Genomic DNA, 12,134 nt, shown 5'->3' with positions numbered 1-12,134 from the left:
TTGTAGGTACTTGTGGGTACTTGTAGGTACTTGTGGGTACTTGTAGGTACTTGTGGGTACTTGTAGGTACTTGTGGGTACTTGTGGGTACTTGTGGGTGCTTGTAGGTGCTTGTGGATACTTTTAGGTACTTGTGGGTACTTGTATGTACTTGTGGGTTCTTGTGGGTACTTGTGGGTTCTTGTGGGTACTTGTGGGTACTTGTAGGTACTTGTGGGTGCTTTTAGGTACTTGTGGGTGCTTGTAGGTACTTGTGGGTACTTGTTGGTACTTGTGGGTGCTTGTGGGTACTTGTTGGTGCTTGTATGTACTTGTAGGTACTTGTGGGTGCTTGTGGATGCTTGTAGGTACTTGTGGATGCTTGTGGGTTCTTGTAGGTACTTGTAGGTTCTTGTAGGTACTTGTAGGTTTTTGTGGGTACTTGTAGGTTTTTGTGGGTACTTGTAGGTTTTTGTGGGTACTTGTAGGTACTTGTGGGTACTTGTAGGTACTTGTGGGTACTTATGGGTACTTGTGGGTACTTATGGGTACTTGTGGGTACTTGTGGGTACTTGTAGGTACTTGAGGGTACTTGTGGGTACTTGTAGGTACTTGTGGGTGCTTGTGGATGCTTGTAGGTACTTGTGGGTGCTTGTGGGTGCTTGTAGGTACTTGTGGGTACTTGCAGGTACTTGTGGGTGCTTGTGGGTGCTTGTAGGTACTTGTGGGTGCTTGTGGGTACTTGTGGGTACTTGTGAGTTCTTGTAGGTACTTGTAGGTACTTGTGGGTACTTGTGGGTACTTGTAGGTACTTGTAGGTACTTGTGGGTACTTGTAGGTACTTGTGGGTACTTGTGGGTACTTGTGGGTACTTGTGGGTACTTGTGGGTACTTGTGGGTGCTTGTGGATATTTGTAGGTACTTGTATGTACTTGTAGGTACTTATGGGTACTTGTATGTACTTGTAGGTACTTATGGGTACTTGTATGTACTTGTGAGTGCTTGTGGGTACTTGTCGGTACTTGTTGGTACTTGTGGGTACTTGTTGGTACTTGTGGGTACTTGTTGGTACTTGTGGGTACTTGTAGGTACTTGTGGGTACTTGTAGGTACTTGTGGGTGCTTGTGGGTTCTTGTAGGTACTTGTAGGTTTTTGTGGGTACTTGTGGGTACTTGTGGGTACTTGTAGGTACTTGTAGGTACTTGTGGGTACTTGTAGGTACTTGTGGGTACTTGTAGGTACTTGTGGGTACTTGTAGGTACTTGTGGGTACTTGTAGGTACTTGTGGGTACTTGTAGGTACTTGTGGGTACTTGTAGGTACTTGTGGGTACTTGTAGGTACTTGTGGGTACTTGTAGGTATTTGTGGGTGCTTGTAGGTGCTTGTGGATACTTTTAGGTGCTTGTGGGTGCTTGTAGGTACTTGTGGGTACTTGTATGTACTTGTGGGTACTTGTAGGTACTTGTGGGTACTTGTAGGTACTTGTGGGTGCTTTTAGGTACTTGTGGGTGCTTGTAGGTACTTGTGGGTACTTGTTGGTACTTGTGGGTGCTTGTGGGTACTTGTTGGTACTTGTGGGTGCTTGTGGGTGCTTGTATGTACTTGTGGGTGCTTGTGGGTACTTGTTGGTGCTTGTATGTACTTGTAGGTACTTGTGGGTACTTGTAGGTACTTGTGGGTGCTTGTGGGTGCTTGTGGATGCTTGTAGGTACTTGTGGGTACTTGTGGGTTCTTGTAGGTACTTGTAGGTACTTGTAGGTTCTTGTAGGTACTTGTAGGTTTTTGTGGGTACTTGTAGGTTTTTGTGGGTACTTGTAGGTACTTGTGGGTACTTGTAGGTACTTGTAGGTACTTGTAGGTACTTATGGGTACTTGTAGGTACTTGTGGGTACTTGTGGGTACTTGTAGGTACTTGTGGGTACTTGTGGGTACTTGAGGGTACTTGTAGGTACTTGTGGGTACTTGTAGGTACTTGTGGGTACTTGTAGGTACTTGTAGGTACTTTTAGGTACTTGTGGGTACTTGTGGGCGCTTGTAGGTACTTGTGGGCGCTTGAACTTTTAGGGTAGCCCTGACTATATTTTGTTTAAGGTTTTAAGCTTAATATTAAACAGACGTTAGTTTATGCTGCAAAAAATTTGAAATTGACAATCTCGGATCGTCTTTATGAAGTTTTAAGGATATCCGAATTTCATATTGGGCTTATGACAATTTTGAGCTAAATGTTAAACGGACATAAATCAGCATTTTTAAAAATTTTGTAAAATTGTCAATTTGGTCCTATTTCTGGAATTTTTAGGGGGGCGCCTCGCGTTTCAATAAATGATTGGTAAAAATTGTATTATGTTAATTACAATAAGAATACAAACTTTTATTGATTTACGTTTTTTTTATGAAGTATCATTATAAATAAATGTCTGATTGAGCTAAAGTTATGGTCCCCTTTATATATGTTTCTGCTTAGTGCAGATTTTGAAAATGTAAAACAGTTTCTTAACATTCTTAATTAAAATGAAGACTGAAGGAACAGATATTAATCAAAAATGTCTTGATTAGAATCAAGACCTAAAAAGTATCGATAAGACTGAGGGTATCACTTGTCTGAAGGATCAGATATTAATTTTTCTTTTTAATTGAAACTTAAATGCATGCTTAAGAAAAAACAACGTTCCATTACCGTTTTCCGTTGAAATAAATTATTTTACTGGTAATCAATTTCAAAAATTTACTTATCTCGGCTTTTCGACCACAATTCCATTCCCCGAAAACATTTTATCATTACATTAATTACTTTTGGGAGATAACGTGTCAAAAAACCTATAAAACAATAAAAAGCTGTAATAGCGGTCTGTTTAGCCATGACAACAACCTTTTAAAAGTTACAAGGACTATATAACCCTTTCGAGACTAACAGGACCTGAGAAAACTATAGCTTAACCTGCTACTAGTACGACCAGGGAGAATTGATGTAAACTGAAGTTGAAATTTCATCATGTGCGACCTGCGGCCCAGAAACTCTCCCATAGTCCCAGTGTGTGTAGAACATAATTTTTTCGCTGTTATCTGCCAAAATAGATCTTTCTAGGTAGTGCCGCCTCCTCACTTGAATTTTTCATGATATATTAAGGTTTGAACGAACAAAATTCTAGATTACTATTTTCACTACCATGTCCCTCTGCTACCTTGAAGCAAACTTTCCTCTCTTTTTGCTGCTCATTACCGGTGCCATTCTCTTGAATTTCTGTTCGTTATAACTACTATGATGAGATTATTTATTTCAAACCAAAATATAAAAAAATGGATTCTTTTTACTTTTGTGCTACTTAGAATTTACCAGAGCTGTGCTAATTAATTAGTTAGCTAATTCAATTTCTAATTAATTAGCAACATTTACTAATTGAAAATGGTAATTGAATTTTAATTACCTTAGTGCTAATTGAGAAGTAATTCTAATTAATTAGTATGATTCGGAAAGGTAATTATCTAATTAAAATTTAATTAGATTTAGGATTAACTAATTAGCCAATTGGATTTTCAATTAAACTTTTACGCCAATTTGTTGTAAAAAATCGAGGAATTAATTCTTTATTCATCTATTTGAATATGAAAAAGCCTTATTATATCGATGAGGAAACCTTAGTGCTACTCTAAATTTTTCAGCTCCTCAATAATGAGAGAATACTAGTACTAGTAGAAAATTGGATCGCAACTGGCCCATTTCGCAATTTCGACTGATTTACCTACTCGAATTAATGGCAGTGCGCATGTATTTACTACTCAGGAGTCCATTATAGGAACTGTGCAATAAAATGAAGAAATGAGACAAATTTTAACATGACGGAACACTCGAGGCCTGTCTCATTTTTCGAGAATAATTCATGGCTTCCGTACCCGTTTTTCAATGGCATTAAAACATTAAACTTTGCATTACCAAAGTACTAAATCCATGGGCACTTTAAACTTTTATGTTTACTTATGGTTTCTTTTTTACCTTAATTAGAAAATAGTAATTCTAATTAATTAGTTTGATAAATGTCTAACTTCTAATTGAATTGAATTAGTTTCTATGTCTAATTGCTAATTGGCTAATTAATTAATTCATAAATATTTCCCTAATTGCTAATTGGCTAATTAATTAGTTCATAAATATTTCCCTAATTGCTAATTCTAATTCAATTAGTTGTCAGCTAATTAGCACAGCTCTGGAATTTACAAATGTATATAACGTTGTGCCGTGCCATATCAAATAGTCTCTAACCATTGTTAGAAACTAGAGAGAGAAATTGGGCAGTAACACTGATCATGCCCTGAACTATGAGAAAGAACAATACGACGGTTCACTAAAGTACACTCGATATTACATCATTTTGCAAAACCGCGACTAAAAATGTTACTGTCCCTATTGAATTTGGCGCCATTGGTTTTAGAATAATTAAAATGTTCCACTGCGAAGAGTGCCGGTCACGAATGGGGATGTAACGTCTTTAGGAACCTTTTAAAACGCAAAACCATACACGTACTCTCCCAAAAGTAATTAATGTAATGATAAAATGTTTTCGGGGAATGGAATTGTGGTCGAAAAGCCGAGATAAGTAAATTTTTGAAATTGATTACCAGTAAAATAATTTATTTCAACGGAAAACGGTAATGGAACGTTGTTTTTTCTTAAGCATGCATTTAAGTTTCAATTAAAAAGAAAAATTAATATCTGATCCTTCAGACAAGTGATACCCTCAGTCTTATCGATACTTTTTAGGTCTTGATTCTAATCAAGACATTTTTGATTAATCTAAGAGAGCGACCGCTCTCCTAGAATATGCTATACCAAATAAGATAGTATACTAAATACAGGGTGATACAAATAAGTCTGCCATAATTTAAGGAGGATGTTCTTTACACGATTTTGAGTTGAAAATGTTCTATGATCTTTTTCCGCCCGAATTATGTTTTGAGCGTTTTGGTGATGATCCCTTTAAGGGGTCATTCGTAAAATAATCCAATATTATCTTGAAAAAAGTGGATCGAACGACAAAATGTCATAGAAGTTACATTTTCGACTCAAAATTGCCAAAAAAACATATATCCCTTAATTTATAGCAGACTTATCAGAAATACCTTGTTATAGTGAAATCTGTGAAACTTTTATTTAGGATTGTTATTTTTTAGGACAGGTACAAATTGGTGAAAGGGTTTTGTTAAGCATTTATAATAATGATTTCATTGTAACAAAAAAAAACGTTAATGGCCGTTCGATTCTCCAACTAAGCAAATAGAGTTAATTGGAACATTCTCTGATATGAAATGAATGTCACTTGCACGGCACATTTAACTGCCCAGGGATTTTACAATATCTATAATTAGATGGTTTACTGGAAACGTTCTTCCGACACAGCGAACCACGAAGTGATAAGATTTTCAATTCCTTTTGAATTATTGCCGGTACTATACGACGAATAGCTGGGACAAGTTGAAACTTTTCAAGAAAAGAAGAAAAATGTCGAGAAAACGAAAACGTTGACGTGCAAGAAAATATTTGAAGTATAAAGTTGACAAGAAAGAGCAAGGAAAAATGTGTCCGTGACACGGTGACCAATATTTAGGGAGCGCTTTTATCGGGTGATCGGAAAACTGTTATGAAATATTACTTTGCAACATCTCTTTCTCTCTTATTGGTTTGTAAAAATGTTTCCATAAAGTCGGAGGGATTTTCTTTTTTTTTTTTGCTATATCATCCCCCGGCCACTAGCGAGTTTGCAGTTGCGCCGCGTCTTTGCCGACCATTCGCCCTTCTAAGATTAATGGCTAAATTCGTAGCCTCGAGTGATGTTATTTTGACCGGTGCTTCTCGAGCGGAAAAACTACATGTAATCATGTGGAACATAACAACAACAAGTATGATGTTTCACATTGACGTAACGCTACTTTTGTGTCGAATCAACACTCACTCAGCTAGTGAACAGTCCGAGACTGTAATCTGAATAGTATCAGAAGTATTTAATACTTCTCTTCGAAAGCAGTGCACTTGAAAGCTGGGTAATTGTAACATGGTTCTTCCCAAGTTCATCAGAACATTTTATGCAAGGTTAATAAACCGAATCACATACTCAATAAATAGTTCCACCATCATTATTTTTGGGTAAATTATTGGCCAAGGCGCGCTTTTGGATTTTGGTGCAACGTCAAGACGAGGTTTGTGGATTGGTTGCTCAGGATTTAGTACCAAACAAATATAGAAATCACCCCACGGTGCGATAACCATCTGAAGTTTGATGAGCGGAAGAGTAAACAAATATGGTGAGCCTGGGAATAATCATGTTACATAACTAATGTATTAAGGGATACAGAGTGTCATCCTTCTTTCATTATCTCCTTCTGATAGTATTCTTTATTTATTGCTGATTCATGAGGCGATGCGTGGATCTCCGCGCATACGTAAATATTTAGTTTTATACTTAAGTTGCTTTTTACGACTTGGAAAGTAAATTCTCACCGGAGAAGAAGTCTCGATCGGTTATAAGGTTGAAGGTCAATTTACCATTGCTGCCACCATGTTTAACTAATGTTAAGGATTGCGCATCTTAGTAGAATATATTATGGATTTGCCTTCCACTTCCTTTAAGTGTTATGGAGATGAAAGTGGCCCCTATAAGAAATACACAAAGTCAGCTCAAGACAGTTCAAACAGTCAAAGAGAAAAAAATGCTCTCAAGAAGAGTAGCTCTTGGTTCTCTCTCGCTTCCCTTGTATTTTCTTTGGCGAGAAAAAGAGGCGTTGGTTGTAGGGAGACGGTCGCCTGTCGACCCAGAAACCGATAACCTTTTTAACCCCCCCCCTCCACAGTCTTGACCCGGTCCCTTCGGGATCTAGATGGTGGTGGCGTCTCACTCTCAGGGTCCCTCTAAGTATATCGAAAGACATCCAAAACTCGCTATAGAAGTCGTGCCCTAACTTCAATCACGGCGCCTCTCGCGAGTTTGGGCCCAGTTCGTAGATAGAGTGGTCTCATACTCTTCGGAATCCGCCACTGACATCGCTTAGAAGTATAGGGTGCTCCAGAGAGGGCTGGCACTGTGTGAGAGATCGATTTTTCACGCCGGAGAAGGCGCTATGGCGAGAAAGACACCGAAAGAAATAGGGGCCCCAACGAATTGTAGTAAAGGGGATGAAAGAACTAAAAAAGATCTTGTGTTTATATAGACAACGTGTGCCCCAACTCCCCCGAAATGGTGAAAAGAGAATAGCATTCTTTAATACTTGGGTTAGGGTGGATGAAATAAAGGTTGATATAGAATCAGGTTAGATAGATTGTAAAATCGTGAATTGATTTTAAAAGAAAATCCCTGACCTTTGGGGACATTCTTCGGAAAGAATTATCGCTGAACATAAGCTATGTGGAGAAGGTCAACCTCTACAGTTGATGGAAGATTCAGAGTGTCCAGTGAAGCGTGGAAATATACGCAGCTATTCGCTGAATCAGTGGCAGTTCCTATACACTGCGGTGAAGGAAGGGGGTCAAAGGGGAATCTGTTAAACACCATCGGGCGACATAAAGCGCCACTATTGAAAGAGATAGGAACTAGTGATGGTAGTTAATGCTACAATATGTTTAAAAAGTGAAATTTTGACCTTATATTGTTTAGTGTATTTCCGCCATATTTAAGCATGGTCAACGTAGGCAAACATGAACATCGCGAGGTCGGGGATGCTTAAACGAAAGCTCACCACAATCTTGATGGAGAGTGGGATACCAATAACGTTGCCACTGTACACCCAAACTACAGCATTGAAGTCCTCCCAGCATCCACAGTGTTACGAGAACGTAAAGGACGCCCCCTCTGTATTAAAAATGGAAGCTAGTTCTTCAATCGCCTACCGAAGGATAGGAACGTGTGTGAGTCGAAAGTTACAGTGCCGCAGGTCGCCCGTCATCATTTCCAATCCATCTTACCTCAGTTATCCCAGCGAAAGCAAAAGAAGTAAGCTACAGTGTTTTCAAGTCTTCGAGCGTCGAAGCCACGAGGTTCGTGTTGGTTCGTCCGTTGTCCAGAATGGTGCACATTATTGCATGAACTCTAAAATTTATTGAAAAATCCTTTGTGACCTAAGCTTATATAAAAAACCATCGCAAAATTCAGATTTTATGCAACACTGCAAAACATTTTTATATGAACCTTGACGTACAGTTCAAAGAATGATATCCTGCGAGTCGAAACAAACGAGAAAGAAGAAGATGGAGAAGGAAGTGTTCTTCAGTGGACCGTCCATGAGCTATCGCGTTTTCTTGTACATACCCAGAGACGGAGCGATGACCGTGTCGTCTCTTGAGAGTCCCGCCCAGATTTTCCTTAGCTTCTTCATTCGTCTAAATGACGTTGAAAAACCAGAGAGGGGTCGAATAATCTCTACCCTCGTGTAGCTGTTATTTTTTTTCCATCCTTATATACGCGTTGAATCTCGCTTATTCCGAGACTTTGGGTTTAAGAAATATGTTTGAAGTAGCGAATTCTGACAGCCGGAAAAGTAGGTTAATGTTTCGGAGTGCAATCCGTCGTACTTGTCACTCGAGCGAAATATTTACGACGGATTTGGCTCAAAAAGCAATAACCACTAAATAATAGCTTTTTACTTTTGCTCCAAACGTTGCCATAAATATCATATTATTTATAAGTATACTTCTCTTATAAAGTTGCATAATTCGGTTCTTATTTCGAGACGAACATTTTGGAAAATGGCGGTTCAGATATTTTTTATTTTTTTGCTTCCATCTGTGCAATTCAATTTGGATATAAGTTAAATTTTTTTTCTCGAGCCATATTTGAAAAATCTTACGACAATCGTGGGTTTTGGAAAAATTCTTAAACTATCAGTAACGTAGAGATTCAACAAATTGTGTGGGAAAGCAAATTTCAACAGGGTGTAAATCCAAAAATCCATCCCCTCAAAAAAATCTCATGGGTTTTATTGAGTTTTAATCACCATAAACCCACTTATTAAAACCCATCAATAAAATCATCAATTTTGATGAATTTATATGCTAAAATAATATTTTTAAATAGTTATTAATTAAAAACTATTTAATTTTATATTTATTGTTTCAACTTTAAAAGTATTATTTTATACTTTTTATTATTTTGAGGAAACATTTTATGGTTTTCTTTGTTATATGGCATTGACTTTTGAATAAAAATAACTCCAATTCACGCAACTGCTAAATATAATAACTCAATAAAACGCAAAAACCCAATAAAACCATGTGGGCAGAGTTTTTTTTATAAATAAAACCCGTATTTTTTCAAACCATCGTTTTCACTGTAGAATTTTCTCAACTTGCAATAGGAATTTTAGAGAGTCACCAGCATACTTATCCTTTTTATGTTATTTCTGACGCCTTCGATCCCTAAGACCAACCAACGTCTCCAATCGTGTATTTTTTATAAGGGAACTTAAGACATACATTTGTGGGACGCTTTCTTTGACTCCAAAGTAAAGAAGAGTGGTTTCTTTTTATATTTTGGAAAATATTGGATTTTTTATGAATATATAGGCTTTTATGTCCATCCCTTTTACTACAAGGCTGTATTATTTATTATTTTCCTTCGTTTTTTTTTTGTTGCATAAATATGCGTGACGTTCTGATGTCTTTATTTATAACCCCTAAGATAGGGTTTCTTCCATGAAAAATGCACTCGAGGTTTTCTGCATATATATGAAGAATTGTAAACCAGTTGTTATATTTTATTCCCCGAATATTCCGTGAAGTGGGCGGGAATTTCCTACAAAGATGGAGTCGGTTCAGTTTTCTATTCTATTTACTAGTGGTGTTGATGGAAATCCAATTGGCAGACAATAGAATTAGACTAATTTCTAATCAGTTAAACTAATTAGCATTCCTTTACATTGTCGTCTGCTGGCGGTTAGTTCAAAACTTCTGAAGTATGTGTTCTAATGAAATAAAACGGTTCTGAGGAAATTATACTGCTATTAAATTTAATTTATGGTTTGTAACGTTAAAAGCAACGGTAATAGTATATTGAACTGTCAGGTAGATGTAGCATTGTAAAGGAATCCACCTGTAGGCTTAGTGTGCAGGACAGAAGGGTTCGAATAGAGTAATTTCTTTCCCATATACGGCAACGTCATAACCCTGTATCTTACCTTAGTGATATCCCCCCTCCCCTTCCCTTCCGGGGGCAAATAGTATTCTCTAGTACAAAGTTGCCCCTAACGTAGGGGATACACAGTTCACTCCCCCTCTCAACCGAAATTACTCTATTAGAAAACAAGGCGGCCCAAGGGCTCGTAATAGTAGCCATATCGTACGAGTGAATAGCCCCTCTATACCCTACCCTAATGAGTGAATAGCCCCTCTATACCCTACCCTAATGAGTGGATAACCCCTCTATACCTTACCCTAATGAGTGAATAGCGCTATCTTTTTCTATGCTTAATTGATTTACCGTGCATAAAATCAGAGTTAATAGCCCCTCGATTCCCTACTCTAAACAATGATTAAATTATAACCGTATAAATTTACTTATGCTGTAATTCTAATATTCCGGCGAATCGAAGAACAGATAGTTTTTAGTGATAATCCCCTCGATGAGTTTACAACATTGACTTATGCCGATGCACACTTATCGCATCTTATAAATTTCTAACAAGGACTTATGCCCAGAAACTTTTGAAAGAGAAAGTTCAGTTATAGTGATTACGCATTTTAGTGATTATCCCCCCGAATTACCTTTAGCAATGCTAAAATGATCAAACGCATAACGCTCATTTAACACTATGTTAGCTCTATCTAAACCCACATTTGAATTAACCGCCAAAAAGTTCCAGTCAAACATAACATAGATGACGATAGCTACCGAACGAGAACGGAGCGCGGTAGGAAACGGGGAAAATCGTTATCTATATAATTAGCGCATACATAAAAAGAAAATAAATATAAAAACCCCAAACATACAAATTCATAAGTATCCGACCCCACAGATAAAAATTCAAAAGTATCCGACCCCACAGATTAAGACGTACCCCACCCCATATCACCCCGACATTTTAGAGCTAAAAATAAATGATAAAAAACTCGGGGTTTCTATCGAGTCTCTATGGTTCAATGGTTAGAGTGTTTGTCTACTACGCCAGCGACTCGGGTTCGATTCCCGGGTCTGACCTGAAAAAATTTTAATTAAAATTAAATCCCTAACCGAGCCCAGTTACCTCTATGGGTGGGTTGTGGTAATATAAAGTTCCTTTTAAGCTAAAATCTGACGATAACGAAAGCGAAAACTCCGGCCACGACTACTACTAGTACTACTACTACTACTACTATTACTACTACGGCTCGGGTCAAACTAAGAGCCTATCGTATACTACGATATGGCTAAAAACAGCTAAAAAAACCCTGGGTTTTATTCGGTTTTACCCACCATAAAAAAACCATCTTAATAAAATCCATCTCTAAAATCATCAATTTTGATGAATTTAAATGAATGCAATTAAATTTAATTTTAAAGATAGTTTAAGATATTTATTGTTTCAATTTCAGAATATTATCTAATATTATTTATAATGAAAGATTTTAAGACTATTGAATGACAATTTGTACAATTAACGCAACTGCTGAATGTAAAAACCCCAAAAAAACCGAGTTTTTTTCGAACCGTAAAGAAACGCATGCAGTGAAATATTAGAATTAAAGTTGGTCTAAAAAATTAACTGTCAAATTGTCGCGTAAAAAACCTCTTTCGTATAAAAATGAAAAGAAAATTTTCCAGTTATGGAATTAAATTAGACGAGGCAACGAATTTAGACATTTATTTGATAAAGAATAATATTTTTTAGAGTGATAGGGAGCCTTGAAAAATAAACTAGTAGTTGAAATGTAGGACTACGAAAGATAAGAAATTTTAGTATAACCGAGTTTGTTAAACTACACAGTTACTGTGATATTCAGTCGCGTAAAATAAACGTTGATTCTAATTTGTTTTAAAATTAAATGCCTTGGCTAGTGTAATTTCAATCCGCAAACCTGAGTAGATTTTAGTCGGTAACTGCATCGAATTGTTTTTGGAATAGAAAAGTTTCAGCGTAAGTCCTCAACTCTACTTAGCCTTGCCAATCACTAGGTTTCCAAGTGTAGATCATTTTTGATAC

At 37.2% G+C, this 12,134-nt stretch overlaps 1 protein-coding gene and 2 long non-coding RNA genes across 5 annotated transcripts in view; 2 read left to right on the top strand and 1 right to left on the bottom strand.

Moving 5' to 3' along the window:
• The window catches only part of LOC149718443 (cell adhesion molecule Dscam1-like), a 451,194-nt gene that overhangs the window by 124,044 nt on the left and 315,016 nt on the right, over positions 1-12,134 (top strand). The gene's annotated exons all lie outside the window — the stretch shown is intronic.
• On the bottom strand, positions 2,282-4,421 carry LOC149718455 (uncharacterized). The gene is made up of 2 exons (XR_016370667.1): positions 3,145-4,421; positions 2,282-3,080 (listed from the first exon to the last, which is right to left on the bottom strand). It is a non-coding gene; the product is annotated as an uncharacterized LOC149718455 (long non-coding RNA).
• Positions 4,213-4,585, top strand: LOC149718454 (uncharacterized). The gene is made up of 2 exons (XR_016370740.1): positions 4,213-4,323; positions 4,406-4,585. It is a non-coding gene; the product is annotated as an uncharacterized LOC149718454 (long non-coding RNA).

This window comes from Phalangium opilio, unplaced genomic scaffold (genome assembly GCF_054372755.1).
Source record: "Phalangium opilio isolate 3A_F unplaced genomic scaffold, DU_Popi_V2 ptg000002l_1, whole genome shotgun sequence".
NCBI lineage: Eukaryota > Metazoa > Arthropoda > Arachnida > Opiliones > Phalangiidae > Phalangium > Phalangium opilio.
This window is presented reverse-complemented; position numbering and strand designations above follow the sequence as displayed.